At 38.9% G+C, this 17,422-nt stretch overlaps 1 protein-coding gene and 1 long non-coding RNA gene across 2 annotated transcripts in view; one reads left to right on the top strand and one right to left on the bottom strand.

Annotated features, from left to right (window-relative positions):
* The window catches only part of SERTAD2 (SERTA domain containing 2), a 113,203-nt gene extending 105,576 nt beyond the window's left edge, over positions 1-7,627 (bottom strand). The window contains exon 1 of the mRNA XM_060026489.1: positions 7,477-7,627. The gene's annotated coding sequence lies outside the window, so the exon portion shown is untranslated. The remainder of the gene's footprint in view (positions 1-7,476) is intronic.
* A 1,262-nt stretch (positions 7,628-8,889) lies between these two features.
* On the top strand, positions 8,890-16,901 carry LOC132435414 (uncharacterized). The gene is made up of 3 exons (XR_009521534.1): positions 8,890-8,954; positions 9,916-10,084; positions 16,822-16,901. It is a non-coding gene; the product is annotated as an uncharacterized lncRNA (long non-coding RNA).
* The last annotated feature ends 521 nt before the right edge of the window (positions 16,902-17,422 follow it).

The following is a 17,422-nucleotide window of genomic DNA, read 5'->3' as shown; positions in this document are numbered from 1 at the left end:
TAGGTTTTTAATATTTCAACTCAAACTCAAATAAAAATTGTCCATTTGAATGCAGTTTGTTTCAGGACTCAGTTTTAGACTTTTGTACCAACTTAAAAGGTATAAAATCCGTATGAAGAAATCTTGACTTTTTTTTCAAACCATTATTACACAGTGTTTAGTTATCACTACTCAAAATAGTAGATAACAAGCTCTAAACACATCAAAATAGTTTAGAATGTAATTTCTACAAGGACAATAATATTTGTTACTTTTCTTCACTGCTATAATGTATATGCCTCATAAGAGTAGCTGGCACATAGTAAGTGCTCAATAAATCTGCTGAATGAAATGAATAAATGAATGAAGTCAGGAATGGGATATAGGTTTACAAAAGAAAAAAGAAAAGACCAAGCTTCTTCCAAGAGGCATAGATTTTACAAAGTACAGTTTCTGGAAAGTCTCTTATGTAATCAACTCCAAAATGAAGTTTATCTAACCCTATATTTGAATTGCTTAAATAAAAAGTAACAATGGACTGTTTGTTTTGTAAATCAAAAAGGGGATTCATTTCATTTAATCAAATTGAAAGGTTTTCTACTACCAATGTCTGAATAATGTCAAGTATTTTAAGAAACTATTAAACATATAGGTGATTCACTTTGTTATAGAGCAGAAACTAACACACCATTGTAAAGCAATTATACTCCAATAAAGATGTTAAAAAAATAAGAAAGAAAGAAACTACTAAACATTCTCTCCAAATTAATGGATTTGAGTCCTTAGAAAATCTTTTTACTCAAAGGATTTTTATGTAAATCTTTTTTGTTTAAAAATACATATTCATTTTCATACTCTTTGATTTTTCTCAGTGAAAAGAAGTCTTAAAATCAAAACAAAATTAACTCAAAGGGATACATTTCATTTGAGCTGAGGCCACTGGAAGACAATAAAGCTAATGGTTACTTCACCAGGAACATTAGTCATTCAACAATGGCGAACCCTGGAAAACCTCACAGTGGACAGAGTCTGAGGTTCTGCCTGGCTTTACGGAGTTAAAAACAAAACAAAGGACCTGCTCTTCATGTCTAATGTGCTGTTCTCAGGCCCACTCGCCCCCCACGTGGTCAGGTGGCCACGGTCATAGCTCAGACTGCCGCCAGGGCTTGCCCAGCACTGGGCACCGAGCAGCACAAAGCCTGGATGTTTGAGATGTTTCAAGGTAATGTGGACAGAAAAAATTCTGTGGTTAACTCCCCAAAAAAAGAGATTAATAGAAAAGCAGTTAATAATAAACACATCGTTATTGTCCCTTTTTACCACCTCACATGAGTTAAAACTTGGTTTTAGGTTTACAAAATGGCCCCTTAAGTTTTGTGTAGATAAGATGATCAGAGAGCTCATCTTCCAAAATAAGGCAAAGCAAATTTTCTATATGGAAGGCCTTTGCCTCAGTCTCATAAAAGCAGACTGAAATAGATGAAAACCCCTATTCCATGCCTTAAACAGAGGCAAAGGCAAAAGAGGGGCAAAGAAAAAAACCTGTCATAATCAAGGAAAAAGACCAATGTGAAAAGAAGAGCAAAATGAGAAAGATGCCGCATTAAAAGAAACACAAATTCAAGTGGTAATATTAAGAAAACTGAACAACAATGGTAGAACAAAGGGAAGAAGGTTGTGAAAATCAGATAAAATTTAAATAAAAGGTGGACTGTTTTGGTCATTTTATTTAATATGTTAAAAGTAAACATTCAATACTACAGAGTTGTACGTAACATCACACAAAACTTTATAAACATCAGTGTGGACTATACATTAAAAAGTAGAAAAGAAATCTGATCGTTCTGAGTTTTCATCAATTGGATGTTGAACAATAAGGACAAAAGGACAATACACTTTTAAAAGTTGCTTTCTGCTTAGCAACCTCGCATTTGAGGATCACTGTTCACGATACTTAATATTAGTTGGAACAAAAAATATTTCTTTGTATGTCCCACTTGTTTTAATAGGTCTTACTCTGAGTACACTAGAATTTCATTTCCACTTTAAAAAGTGATAATATCATAAGGTTGTGACAACTCTTCTGTTAATAACCACAGAGAGGGAAAGCTGAATTCAAAGAAACTGACATAATGTGCTAACTCTGGGCTTTTTGACTTTTAAAGACTCAGAACTCATTTTTAGGGACAAGAGGAAAAAAAAACTAGTTTCTTAAAATACAGCCTTTCCATACCTGTCTTCACTCACCTTCCTAAATAAAAGATTCGCTGGAGTAAATAAAATCCTTCAAGCCACTATATTCTGAAATGTGCACATTTCACTGTATTCAAGGTACAAAAATAACTTAGTGTAAGAAGGGGTCCTCTAGCCAAGTAATCCTTTTGAAATTTAAAAGTAAATAATCTAATTTTTCTCTTTGAATATACTGCTAACAAAACTGATACATCTAAACATTTTTTACTGCAACACACGTGAAAGTTTTACAAGCTTTAAGTTAATAAAATGTATTATCTCCTAGATACATAAAGTTTGTTCTTACAATATCAACATCTGCTATAATCTAGGATATACCAAAACTCAATGTTAACATTTAAAATCCCTTTCAAAGTTTCTTGGCTCTTTTAGGTACCTTATACTTTCTTGTGAACATACCAGTAAGAAGTCTCTACAAATATAAAGTTAAAAGGAAAAATGCCCTTCAGACAAAAGATCTAAAGTCACAACTTTTTAATAATGACAAACAAATGTCCATTTCTAAATGCAAATGTTTACTTTGTATTTGCTTGCACCCTGTCCTTCTCCAATGCTTTTAAAAAGCACTTACAACTTATCCCTACAATGTCCTCTGTGAGTGAGGGCAGGGTAAATGCCTTCCCTCTTCCCACCGAAAGGATAAGAACACTACTCAGCCATAAAAAGGAACGAAATTAAGTCATCTGTAGTGATGTGGATGTATCTAGAGTCTGTCATACAGAGTGAAGTAAGTCAGAAAGAGAAAAACAAATACTGTATGCTAATACATATATATGGAATCTAGAAAAATGGTACTGATGAACCTAGCGGCAGGGCAGGACATAGAGAACGGACTTGTGGACACGGCGGGGTCGTAGGGGGAAGGGGAGGGTGGGACGAATTGACAGAGTAGCATTGACATATATACACTACCATGTGTAAAACAGATAGCTAGTGGGAAACTGCTATATAGCACAGGGAGATCAGCTCCGTGCTTTGTGAGGACCACAGGGGTGGGATGGGGAGGCCTAAGAGGGAGGGGATATAGGTTACATATAGCTGATTCATTTTGTTGTACAGCAGAAACTAACACAACATTGTAAAGCAATTATAATCTAATAACGATGAAAAAAAAAAAGGATAAGAACAGGGAGAGTCCTGGAGGTTAAGTGTAATGCTCAAGGTCACGTGCCAATCAGTAGCATGGTTCAGTCTAGAACTCCAGGGACTTTAATTCTAAGTTTATGTCAATAGATAACACAAAAATAATTTTCCTCTCCTTTTGATCACTGACAGAGTATATATATATATATTTTTTCTTTTTTTTCTTTTTTTTTTGTGGTACGCCATTCTCTCACTGTTGCGGCCTTTCCCGTCGCGGAGCACAGGCTCCGGACGCGCAGGCTCAGCGGCCATGGCTCACGCGCCCAGCCGCTCCGCGGCATGTGGGATCTTCCCAGACCGGGGCACGAACCCGTGCCCCCTGCATCGGCAGGCGGACTCTCAACCACTGCGCCACCAGGGAAACCCCCAGACAATCCTTCATCAGAAACTTCACTTTTTTAAAAGTTGAAGACATTATATACATCTGTAAAATATCAATAAATACTCAAATGTCTTCACCAAAACGAAAAATGTTAAATGAAAGAGATATGAGCTACAAAAATAGTCATGCTGAAATGTGTTAAGCAAAAACTCAGACCTTTCATCTTGCAGACCAGACACTTAAGTGTAGTTTCTAAGTGACTATAAATTAATTTTTTAAAGTTTCATTTTAGATTATCTGCTTTAAAAGTGTATGAACAGGGCTTCCCTGGTGGCGCAGTGGTTGAGAGTCCGCCTGCCGATGCAGGGGACACGGGTTCGTGCCCCGGTCCGGGAGGATCCCACATGCCGCGGAGCGGCTGGGCCCGTGAGCCATGGCCGCTGAGCCTGCACGTCTGGAGCCTGTGCTCCGCAACGGGAGAGGCCACAACAGTGAGAGGCCCGCGTACCGCAAAAAAAAAAAAAAAAAAAAAAAAAAAAAAGTGTATGAACAAAAAAGGGCGACTTTTAAAAAGTTAATTGTTTTAGCCAGTGAAAATGCAATATATTCAACTAAATTGGATAACTGATGATTTGGTTAGACAAAGGATTATATATACAAAATTACCCACATTGTACTAGATAGTTCACATATCTGAAAAGTTTTAACAATGTTATGGAACTCTGTAACACTTATGAGTAGATTAGTTTTCAGATTTTGTTACTGAGGATATCTCTTTCATGAAAGATATTTCTTGCATTTTTATAATTTCAGAAGGCACAGTAATTAAACTGGTTTTATTGACAAGTAAAGCAGAATGATTCTATAAATGAAGCGGGTGGCACAGGCCCGATCAATTTTCTTATTTAAAAAGATACATTACCCAATTGTGTAATGCCTATTAAGTGTGTGGTGAAGTTAGTTAAAGTGCTTTATTTGCTAATTACATATACCTTCTTTATGATTCCTATTACACTATTTACTACGCCTATTTGAAAAGCTAATTATTTATTAAGACTGCTCAAGAGAAAGAATTTCACTCTTGAATGGAAAGAGAAATAAAGCTTAGGTCCTTAAGCAAATGATATCGTTTTATTTCCACAGTGTTGGTTTGATAAATTCTCTTTATTATTATTGATTCTGAAGCCGATAATAACATCACATCATCATTTGGGACATTCAAAATCTAATTTGTATAATTTGTATTAATTATAATAACATCCAACTTAGTTACAGGAAGTTTGGGAGTCAGAAAGTCTTTCAGTAAAAAAAATGGCCACATCAGGTATTAAAAGAAGACATTTAATATGTACTTTTCAGAATATTTTTAAGTTCAATCTTCAAAATGAAAAATATTTTCCTAATAAAACATGTTATAATTCCCTCTCTATTTCCAAAAATAGTAATTGAGAACATAAAAATTCAACTCAACACCACAAATAATAGTATGCTCCATAACATCACTTACAATGTCATTCAACTACTCATAAACAAATTGAGAATAACATTGTTTAATTCATTCTACAGCATTCATTAAGCCTATCTATGTACCAGGTACTCTGCTGGGCACCTGGGATTAAATTATGAATGAAACACTATTCTTACCCTCAAAGAGCTTTCTGTTTAGCAGAGGAGAAAATCACATATAACAGCAAATATGTGATAGGTATCGTTATAATAGTGGTATATATATTTGGTTATGCAAGTTTAAATGAAAGAGTAATCAACTCAACTCATCCAATAACTAACTTTCATAAAAACTCATATAAACTTCATTGAAAAGTATAAATCCCATAAATCATCATGCATATGGATAAGAACTCTGCTTATTTCAATGACAGCAATAATTCTTTATCTTTACAAAAGTATAGTTCTAAAAAATATAGTCATCCATTGTTTCAAGACATACCAGGAACAAAACAGAATTAAACTTGAAAAGATGTACCAAATACTAGTCAAACTCATTCCGACCTCACAGTAACCCTGTGAAGTAAATTTTTCTATTATCCCCGCTTTATAGATGGGGAATCTGAGGTTACCGCGGCCAAGATCACGAGGATAGCAAGTGGAAATGCTGGCACTTGAACCTACAGTCTGGTTGTGGAGGTCCCCTTAACCACTACATCACACATCCTCTCAGTGGACGATGATGATGGTGATGATGGTGATGATGATGATGGGGCAGCTAACAGCAAGTACTCTGTGACTTGTGCCCTCTCACTTATCCTTAAGGCAACCCTTCGATGAAAAGTCATTCCTCCCGTTTACAGGAGAAAACCCTCACAGGCCAGGTTTGAAACCTGCCTAAGGTCAGTCAGCCGTCCAGGGATGGTGGCTAGATTCAAACTCAGGCAGCATGGCTCCCCTCTGCTCTGAGGCCTCTCAATAATTCAGTCTTACACTCAAGAAAAAGACCACATGATGAAATTTATTAAACAATTCAAAAAGACTTTGTATAAGTCTTCCTGAAACACTCTGCAAGGTTTTGGGGCTTATGATAAGCATTTCCTTATGACAGCACTTACATTTGAGTCAACTTTACTACTTTTGGCTGATCATAAACACATTTCTCCTCTTTAAAAAGAAATCTTTCTGTAGAAACTTGGCAGATTTCAGTACAGGAACAGTCTATTCTTTACAATTAAATTTATCAACAACTTATTCTGGTTAGTCTGAAAGAGAAGGAGAGAATGAACTACTAAAAGGCCTTTCCTGTACTTTAATATTTCAAAACATGTTTGGTTTGGCCTAATTTGAATCTTGTGGACAACTAGACCAGAACTTGATTCAAAAAGAGGAATACCATTTTAAATAGGCTGAATTCTCAAAAGCGACCTCAGAAGGTGATTCAGAGTAACTATTTCTCATAATTTTTAGTTTTATCTCAAATTAAATATTAAAGATGCACAGGGCAAGATTCTCATAAAGCATATATGGCCAAGTATGTGTACTTTTGAACAGCCAACAACCAAGAGACCAAATTAAAATTTTGTTCAAGAGCAATCAAGTATACAAAAGAGAGATATCAAAAGAAAAAAAAAGCCCTTTTTGTCCTTAGCACACCCCACTGTGCCCAGTGACAGAGAAATAAAAAATTCTGTGCTTTAATTTCTTGCTAGAATAGAGGTGAGCTAAAGATGAAGTGTCAAGCTGGATTTGCATCTTACCTTGCTTTCCTCCAACAGGTTCAAAGACTTCATAACCTTTACGTTAATACTGAATTCACGTTTTTTTTTTCAAAAGGGAACCTAAAGAACTATTTTAAAATAAAAATAGTAAGCCATGCCACAAGGCAACCTGTCTTCTCTTGGTCTATCTCCACACATTCAAATTAGAAGTATCTTTTACTTTGCCTTTATTGAATAAAAGTTTAACTTTGATTTGGAGGAAAACCTACCCATTAGCCGTTTTGCACTTTTTGCAGGTCATACAGTCTATCAGATCACATCGCTGACTATGACCACTCACTAAGAAAGCATGCCATTACAGCTCATTTTATAAGCATTATAATGCCCCGATGGTGGAAGTCTGGCAATACCTAGAAATACAGCAAGGCTGGTGAATAAGGAGTCGAGGGGCGGGGGAAGAGGGAGCGAGGGGGAGGCAGTCGCCACCTCAAATCCACGCCTGACCGGGAACCTCCAGCCCACAACGTGATCCCTGCCCTCCCCAGAGTGGACCGGCTACAACATTTTTCTAGATTCTCCCCCACCCCTCCGCCAACCCAACACGGTACTCACCCTTCTGTGAAGTCGGCACCGGGTCCAGCCCCGAGACGGGTCGGGGTGGCAGCGAGGGAGGGGACGTCTGGGCTGTGGGCGGAGGGTGTCGCTGCGTCACTCGAGTGCAGGACGCTGAGTTCGAGGGGTGGGAGCGGAGAGGGGCAGGAAAATCAAGTCACGGCCAGAAAGGGACAAGGAGAAACGGGGGGGGGGAAGAGCCCCTTCCCTAAAATAAACCCACCGGCCCCTGCGACCCCCCTGCCCCAGGGAGGGAAAATAAAATCAGAGGAAATAAAAGACTGACAAATAAATCCCTAAAACGACGAGGAGCGAGGGATAGACTTTAATTTAAAAGGGGGAGATTGAGCGAGGGCTGGAGGGGAGAGAGAAGTGGCTCTAGGTCTATCCCATGCCTTTGCAGTCCCCAAGCAGAGGAGGAGGCTGGCTGAGGGGAAGTTGCAGCGGCTCCTGAGGAGGAGGCGGAGGAGGCGGAGGAGGAGGTTACACCGTAACAAGTACAGACAGCCATGGATCAGAGGGGCGCTGCGAGAAGGGGCGGCCGCGGCTGGGCGAGCGGCGGCGGCGGCAGCACCGCCTGCTCGGCTCGCTCAAGACATTTAATTGGATTGATAGGTTGTGCAGTGACTCACAGACTTTACAGAGTCGTACAGCAGTCCCCGCCCAGCTGGACAGGGGAGACGCGGCGGGGACGGGAGGGGAAAGGGGGCAGTGGAAGAGCCGGGAGGGGAGGAGGCGACTGAGAGGGCGAGGCTTTGGGGGGGGCGGGGAGCGGAGAGAAGCCACCCAGTGGCGAAGCCTGCCGCTCCGACGGGCGTGGGCGTCGGCCAATGACGGCGCGGCTCGATAGGCGGCTGGCTTCGCCCCTGGCCCAATGAGTCTTCTAAGGACACTGCCGCGAACTGGAGTAGGGAGGGGGAATGGAGTGGGGGCTGGGGAGAGGTGGGTGGACGTTGAAAAGGGGGGTGGAGGGAAAGATGAGGCGCCGGAGACCAGAGGAGTCACTCTGCCCTCCTCGCTCCGAAGTGCGCCTTCTGCCAATCCCGGGGCCGCATGGAGGTGATGGACGCAAGTGTGTGACCAATGAGGAGGAGAAGCTGCCTCAGAGAGCCAGAGGGGAAGGAGTGGGCGGGCCAACGCCCTCCCCTCCCTCAGGCGCCCAGGTCCTCCCTCCTGCCCATTTCGGGTCAGTCAAGCAAATAACAGTGAGAGGGTTGGGGCCGTGCTGGGTGGGGTGGGGTGGGGGGCGGAGGGGCCGCGCTGCTGGCGGCGTGACAGCGATAAGGACTGGCTGTGCTGCCGACTCCGCGCCGGCAGGAGGAGGAGGCGGCGGAGGCTGGCTCCTTACTCAGCCTGCAGGCTGTTACTGCTGCTGCTGCTCAGCCTCTGCCTGGTGCTGCCGGGGAGCCTCTGCGGCCAAACCCCACTCTCGAGTGGCAGACAGATTTGGAGTGAATCACATCAAAACTTTACCTCAGGTCGGTGCAGTGCCCACTCTTGGAGGCAGCTCCGTGTGACGCCCTGTGGGGCTGTGCTCTGGGAGCTGAGGGAGCTGGACGCCAGAGACCGGAGGCTTGGCAATGGCATTTGCCTCCTTGCTTGCCTGTTTTCTGGGGAAGTCAGGGTAGGGTGTGGACAGGTTGAAACAGCTCCTGAATGCATACCATTTCTTTATTGAGTTTCTGGAAAAGGCACTTCTTAACCTGGCATGAGTGAAGCTGTATGGGCTTTGTGCGTGTATATATGTATTAGCTCCCTCCAGCCCTCTCTCCCGCACCGCTCCCACTTCTCTGCCCACGGTCCTCACCTTGTACCCTGACAGCAATCCTAGGGAGCACTCACTACTAGATCTTCTCGCGGCTCATTCCCAGGAGCTATGGCTTTTTCTCAATTTCTTGCCTACTGTCTCGTAATCATTTTACAGACCTTAACACTTTCCACGCACTTGTACTTGAAAGGAACTGTTATCACTAATAAACCTGAACAGAGATGCCCACAAAAGCAAATACACTGGCAAAAATCCACCTTCTTTCCCACAAGGTGCATTTCTGCACGTTATTTGAAATTTACGACAATTGCTTCCTACCAAGAAACCAAGGAAAGACAAATCACATATCACATACCTACAAAAAAAAGATTTTCAAAACCACTTAGAATACCCAAAGTCCATTCTCCATAGACAAGTCAACTAGAGAGACCTAGGGTTGATTTACGGTCTTGAAGTGAGCAAGATCATTTTTTTTCCCCCATAATTATAAGATTAAAACCTACAGTGGTCTGGAATTCAGAGGAGACATAATAAGTGAACAATAAGCCTTCAGGCTTATTCCAGTTGGGGCTTTCCTTGATTATTGTCATTTTAAGGTATGGATCCTTCCCCTAAACTGTAATTGTGACACTCAGCCTGACACCACTTACCTCTTCTCTTTCTGATTTTAGCCCTACTCCATGATTTCAGCCTGTATCCTAAGAAAATGAACCGGGCTGCAGACTTCTCATAGTGCCCAGATTGTGTACCTGTTGCCCCTCGGTGTTTTGAAACTTCTTCGGAGTTCGTCAGTGCAAGGAGGCCAGCATCCTCATCCCAGGACATAGTGATCTGCAGGAGGTGGGCCATGTTCCCTTAGCCAGGTCACCCTGTGATAATTTAAACACACTAAATCCCTCATGTGAGAAAAATCAGCTCTGTTTCTAGTGTGGGCTGTTTTACTGCATTTAAGAATAATGCTGATAATACTTTTTAGAAAGCCTGTTTCTTATTTCTTTCACTGTGAGGTCATTTTATGGCTCAGGTGAATATCATTGGTCGGAGTGTTATCTTACATACTGTGGATGGTACTGAAAACACAGAAAGAGATTTTGAGTCTAGACATACACTAGTATCTTTCAGAGGATCTCCAAATAGCTAGGGTGAGCATCCTGTGGCAGAAGTTGCTCCTTTGTCAGTTGTTATTGGCATGTCTCCAGTCCCCACCATGTGTCATTTTCTAATTCTGTGCTCACCCTATTCCAGTATTTCTTAAATGGTTGTCTAAGGCCAACCTAGATTCCTGAGTCTGCTCTCAGATCTATTGACTCATTATCTCTGTAGTCTGGTCCTGGACATCTGTTTTTTTAGCAAATACCCCCGGTGACTTGAATAAATATTAAAATATCAAATGTTTCCTTTGAAAACCCCTGTTTACTCCTTCCTTTTGAAAATTTAAAAACCCTTATTTACTTCTTCCTTTCTTCTTTTTCCCTTTCTCACACATATCTATTTCCTTTCTTCCACATATATTCCTTTCTCCTATATATTTTCTATCTCTCATTTTTGTGATCACTTCCCTTTCTACATTTCTTGTGCACAGGACTGTCTTATACACTGGCAGGGTGATCCCTAACAAAAAAATGATGAAGTTGGCAAATGGGCTTTCATAAATACCATAGGCATACCTTATAACTACAACACTTAAAATATGGGGAAGTCAAATAAATGTATAAGCTTAAAAATATCATTGTAATTGATGTTATGTATAAATCTACAATATGTGTGAAACTTACTAGTTTATGATTTCAAAGTATACAAAGACAGAATTTTTTATATGTGGGAATCACATTTCAAAATGCAAATTTCAATATACAAATGATAATACATTTATATTGTTACTGTCATTTTTTTTCTAAACAGTGGAGTGAGACTAATGATGTGCTAAGAACTATTATGGTTACCAAAAAAAAAAAAAAAGTACTATATGAGATTTTTGTTATCTCATAGAGCTTATATACAACCCACATGGACCGGGAAGCAAAAGCACATCCTTTATTGAAGATAGAGGCTTCAACCCGGTCTCATTAGCATTCCCAAAGAGAGAGCCCAAACATTAGCTCACAATCCAAATTACAAAACAAATGAAGAAAAAACCCACCATGACTTAATTGATATTTATAAGACATTCCATTCAAAAATAACAGAATACACTTTCTTCTCAAGTGCTCATGGAACATTCTCCAGAATAGATCATATCTTGGGGCACAAATCAAGCCTCAGTAAATTTAAGAAAATTGAAATCAAGTACCTTTTCCAACCACAATGCTATAAGGCCAGATATCAATTACAGGAAAAAGTTTATAAAAATACAAACACTTGGAGGCTAAATAATATGCTACTAAATAACCAAGAGATCACTGAAGAAATCAAAGAGAAAATCAAAAAATACCTAGAAACAAATGACAATGAAAACACGACGACACAAAACTTATGGGATGCAACAAAAGCAGTTCTAAGAGGGAAGTTTATAGAATACAATCCTACCCCAAGAAACAAGAAACATCTCAAATAAACAACCTAACCTTACACCTAAAGCAATTAGAGAAAGAAGAACAAAAAAACCCCAAAGTTAGCAGAAGGAAAGAAATCATAAAGATCAGATCAGAAATAAATGAAAAAGATATGAAGAAAACAATAGCAAAGATCAATAAAACTAAATGCTGTTTATTTGAGAAGATAAAATTGATAAACCATTAGCCAGACTCATCAAGAAAAAAAGGGAGAAGACTCAAATCAATAGAATTAGAAATGGAAAACAAGAAGTAACAACTGGCACTGCAGAAACACAAAGGATCATGAGAGATTACTACAAGCAACTATATGCCAATAAAATGGACAACCTGGAAGAAATGGACAAATTCTTAGAAAAGCACAAGACTGAACCAGGAAGAAATAGAAAATATAAACAGACCAATCACAAGCACTGAATTTGAGACTGTGATTAAAAATCTTCCAACAAACAAAAGCCCTGGACCAAATGGCTTCACAGGCGAATTCTATCAAACGTTTAGAGAAGAGCTAACACCTATCCTTCTCAAACTCTTCCAAAATATAGCACAGGGAGGTACACTCCCAAACTCATTCTACAAGGCCACCATCACCCTGATACCAAAACCAGACAAAGATGTCACAAAAAAAGAAAACTACAGGCCAATATCACTGACGAACAAAGATGCAAAAATCCTCAACAAAATACTAGCAAACAGAATCCAACAGCACATTAAAAGGATCATACACCATGATCAAGTGAGGTTTATCCCAGGAATGCAAAGATTCTTCAATATACGCAAATCAATCAATGTGATACACCATATTAACAAATTGAAGGAGAAAAACCATATGATCATCTCAATAGATGCATAGAAAGCTTTTGACAAAATTCAACACCCATTTATGATAAAAACCCTCCAGAAAGTAGGCATAGAGGGAACTTAACATAATAAAGGCCATATATGACAAACCCACAGCCAACATCATTCTCAATGGTGAAAAACTGAAACCATTTCCTCTAAGATCAGAAACAAGACAAGGTTGTGCACTCTCACCGTTATTATTCAACATAGTTTTGTAAGCTTTAGCCACAGCAATCAGAGAAGGAAAAGAAATAAAAGGAATCCAAATCAGAAAAGAAGAAAAGCTGTCACTGTTTGCAGATGACATGATACTAGAGAATCTTTAGAGAATCCTAAAGATGCTACCAGAAAACTACTAGAGCTAATCAATGAGTTTGGTAAAGTAGCAGGATACAAAATTAATGCACAGAAATCTCTTGCATTCCTATACACTAATGATGAAAAATCTGAAAGAGAAATTAAGGAAACACTCCCATTTACCACTGCAACAAAAAGAATAAAATACCTAGGAATAAACCTACCTAAGGAGACAAAAGACCTGTATGAAGAAAACTATAAGACACCGATGAAAGAAATTAAAGATGATACAAACAGATGGAGAGATATACCATGTTCTTGGATTGGAAGGATCAACATTATGAAAATGACTCTACTACCCAAAGCAATCTACAGATTCAGTGCAATCCCTATCAAACTACCACTGGCATTTTTCACAGAACTAGAACAAAAAATTTCACAATTTGTATGGAAACACAAAAGACCCTGAATAGCCAAAGCAATCTTGAGAAAGAAAAATGGAGCTGGAGGAATCAGGCTCCTGGATTTCAGACTATACTACAAAGCTACGGTAATCAAGACAGTATGGTACTGGCACAAAAACAGAAATATAGATCAATGGAACAAGATAGAAAGCCCAGAGATAAACCCACACACATATGGTCACCTTATTTTTGATAAAGGAGGCAAAAATGTACAATGGAGAAAAGACAGCCTCTTCAATAAGTGGTGCTGGGAAAACTGGGCAGCTACATGTGAAAGAATGAAATTAGAACACTCCCTAACACCATACACAAAAATAAACTCAAAATGGATTAAAGACCTAAATGTAAGGCCAGACACTATCAAACTCTTAGAGGAAAACATAAGCAGAACACTCTATGACATAAATCACAGCAAGATCCTTTTTGACCCACCTCCTAGAGAAATGGAAATAAAAACAAACAAATGGGACATAATGAAACGTAAAATCTTTTGCACAGCAAAGGAAAACATAAACAAGACAAAAAGATAACCCTCAGAATGGGAGAAAATATTTGCAAATGAAGCAACTGACAAAGGATTAATCTCCAAAATTTATAAGCATCTCATGCAGCTCAATATCAAAGAAACAAACAACCTAATCCAAAAATGGGCAGAAGACCTAAACAGACATTTCTCCAAAGAAGATATACAGATGGCCAACAAACACATGAAAGGATGCTCAACATCACTAATCATTAGAGAAATGCCAATCAAAACTACAATGAGGTATCACCTCACACCAGTCAGAATGGCCATCATCAAAAAATCTACAAACAATAAATGCTGGAGAAGGTGTGGAGAAAAGGGAACCCTCTTGCACTGTTGGTGGGAATGTAAATTGATACAGCCACTATGGAGAACAGTATGGAGGTTCCTTAAAAAACTAAAAATAGAACTACCATATGACCCAGCAATCCCAGTACTGGGCATATACCCTGAAAAAACCATAATTCAAAAAGAGTCATGTACCACAATGTTCACTGCAGCTCTATTTACAACAGCCAGGACATGGAAGCAACCTAAGCGTCCATCGACAGATGAATGGATAAAGAAGATGTGGCACATATATACAATGGAATGTTACCCAGCCATAAAAAGAAACAAAACTGAGTCATTTGTAGTGAGGTGGATGGACCTAGAGTCTGTCATACAGAGTGAAGGAAGTCAGAAAGAGAAAAACAAATACCATATGCTAACACATATATATATGGAATCTAAAAAAAAAAAAAAAAGGTTCTGAAGAACCTAGGGGCAGGACAGGAATAAAGACAGAGATGTAAAGAATGGACTTGAGGACACGGGGAGGGGGAAGGGTAAGCTGGGACGAAGAGAGTGGCATGGACATATACACATTACCAAATGTAAAATAGCTAGCTAGTGGGAAGTAGCTGCATAGCAGAGGGATATCAGCTCTGTGCTTTGTGACCACCTAGAGGGGTGGGTAGGGAGGGTGGGAGGGAGATGCAAGAGGGAGGAGATATGGAGATATACGTATATGTATAGCTGATTCACTTTGTTATAAAGCAGAAACTAACACACTATTGTAAAGCAATTATACTCCAATAAAGATATTTTTAAAAAAAAGAAAAAAAACCGCCACCATGAGCAAGAGGAGGCAGAGAAGGAAAAAAAGAAAAACAGCAGAATTAGACCCTAAATCTGAAAATGGACAATTTAAAAATAGGCCCATTTCGCTTCTGAACATAAATGCAAAAATTTCTAAATATTAACTAACCGAATCCAACATTCTTACTCCAGTGAACTAGGAAAACCCTTGATATTCATTTCCCTCTCTTTAGAATATACCTGTCTAGCTACCTATCTAGCCATTTATCATGAAAACATAATAAGTAGGGTTTATTCTAGAAATTCAAGTATGATTTAACATCAGAAAACCTATCTAAATAACTCACCTCAGAAAGAATAAGAGAGAAAAATCATTCGAGAATGTGCATCATTATTAATAATAAAAACTTTCAGGAAAGTTAAGAATAGTAAGAAATTTACTTAACTTTATGAAGGACCAAAAATGTACAGCAAAATATTATAAATTGATTAACTTTAAACACATTCCATTTAAGTGTAGGATCAAGAGAAGGTTGCCACTGCTGTTTAACATGATATTGAAAGTCCTGGCTGACAAAATAAGATTTGTAATAAAAGGAAGAAGAAATTAAATAGAAGAATCAGAAGGAAAGAGATAAAATTGGGATTGTTTGCAGTAATATGATCAACCACATAAAACACCTTATAGAAACAATAAGCTATTAGAAATAATAAAAGAATGCAGCAAGGTGACAGAGATGCTTTTCTCCCCTTCTTCCAAAGAACTACTTTTTTTTTTATAGGGCACAAGGCCAACCAGAATAAAGACAACATTTGCTAGCCTCCCTTGTAGCTAAGTATTGCCATGTTCCAGGCAATGGGTTAAAAGCAGAACTGGTGCACACATTCCTAAAAGGAGGGAATGTGCCTCATCCTCTTTCCTGCCATCTGAAATGAAGATACAATAGCTGGAGCTTCGGCAGTCATCCTAGACCGTGAGCTGAGTTTGAATATGGAAGCCACACATAGCAGAACAAGAAAGAAGGCACCTGCTATACTAAAACCAGCCCTAAAATGTCTACCTCCAAACTTTGGAACTTCTTGAATAAACATCTATCTCATTCACGCCACTGTTATTTTAGTTTGTGTATGTGTGTGCCTGGTGTTACAGATAGCCAAACCTTATCCTGATACAGCAAGATTCCCAAATTCAAAATCAATTCATGAAAACCAAAAGTATACTTACATACTAGTACTAACAAACTAGAAAATAAGATACTTCTTACAATAGCAACAAAACTCTAAAGTTTTGGGGAATTAACCTAAGAAAAAAATGCACAAAACTTTCATGGGAAAAAATGTTAATGCTATTAACAGACTTCAAAGAAGACCTGAATAGGGGTATATATAATGTCTGTGGATAGGAGTAACATTCTTAAGATATCAGTGATCTCTAAATGTATTCATAAACTCAGTGCAAACCATTCAAACTTTTAATGGGATTTGAAGAATTTAAACATTCTCAAATACATATGGAAGATTGAATTCCATTATAATCTGGTCATTTTTGAAAACAAAAATCATAGAGGGGAAATTTACCCTTCCAGATAATGACATAAGTCACAGTAGCAGACATGTAGAACAGTGGGACGGAATAGAGAACTCAGAAACAACACTTTTACCTATGAGAACTTGGTATGTGATAATGGTAACATCACAAATCTATGAGAAAATCATGTAGAGATAGTCAACTATTGCTGCAGTAGTAATACCATGTAATGAACAACCCAGAAATACCAGTGGCTTATAGCAGCCATTGTTTTTTCTCTCTCACAGGTCTCTACTGATCTCATCTGGTCTGGTCAAGACTTGGCTGGACTCAGCCAAATTCAGCTGGGCTTTGCTCCAGGACACAGGTTAGTTCAGGTCTTTATCACATGCCTCATTCTGGCAATGACAGGAGCTCAAGAGATGAAGTCTCATCACCCAAACACATTTAACACATCTGCTGCCATCTCCTAATATTTCATTGACCAAATTAGTCACATGGCCAAGTCTAACAAATTGGTAGAAGGTGCTGCAAAACCACATGGCAAAGAGCATGGGAGTATAATTCTATAGCATGGAGGACACGAAGGATTGGGAATAATAATCCAACCTAACACACAAGTTTTGTTTCATAGATAATGTTGGAAAAATTGGTTCACCATGGAGAAAAGTAAAGCTGCATCTATATCTCATACCATTTGGAAAGGTGAAATTTCAATGAATAAAAAAACCTAAAAGGGAAAGGGAAAACTATAGAGCTAATAGAAATTAAAAACAGAAGAGTAGCTTTGGAATCTTAGGATAGGAAAAGATTTCTTCAATAAGACTCTGAAAGCATAAACTATAAAACCAAAAGAATGATGAACTTGACTATATCAAAATTAAAGTT

The sequence above is a fragment of the Delphinus delphis genome, chromosome 12, assembly GCF_949987515.2.
Source record: "Delphinus delphis chromosome 12, mDelDel1.2, whole genome shotgun sequence".
NCBI lineage: Eukaryota > Metazoa > Chordata > Mammalia > Artiodactyla > Delphinidae > Delphinus > Delphinus delphis.
The sequence above is the reverse complement of the archived record's forward strand: the minus strand, read 5'-3'. Positions and strand labels throughout refer to the sequence as shown.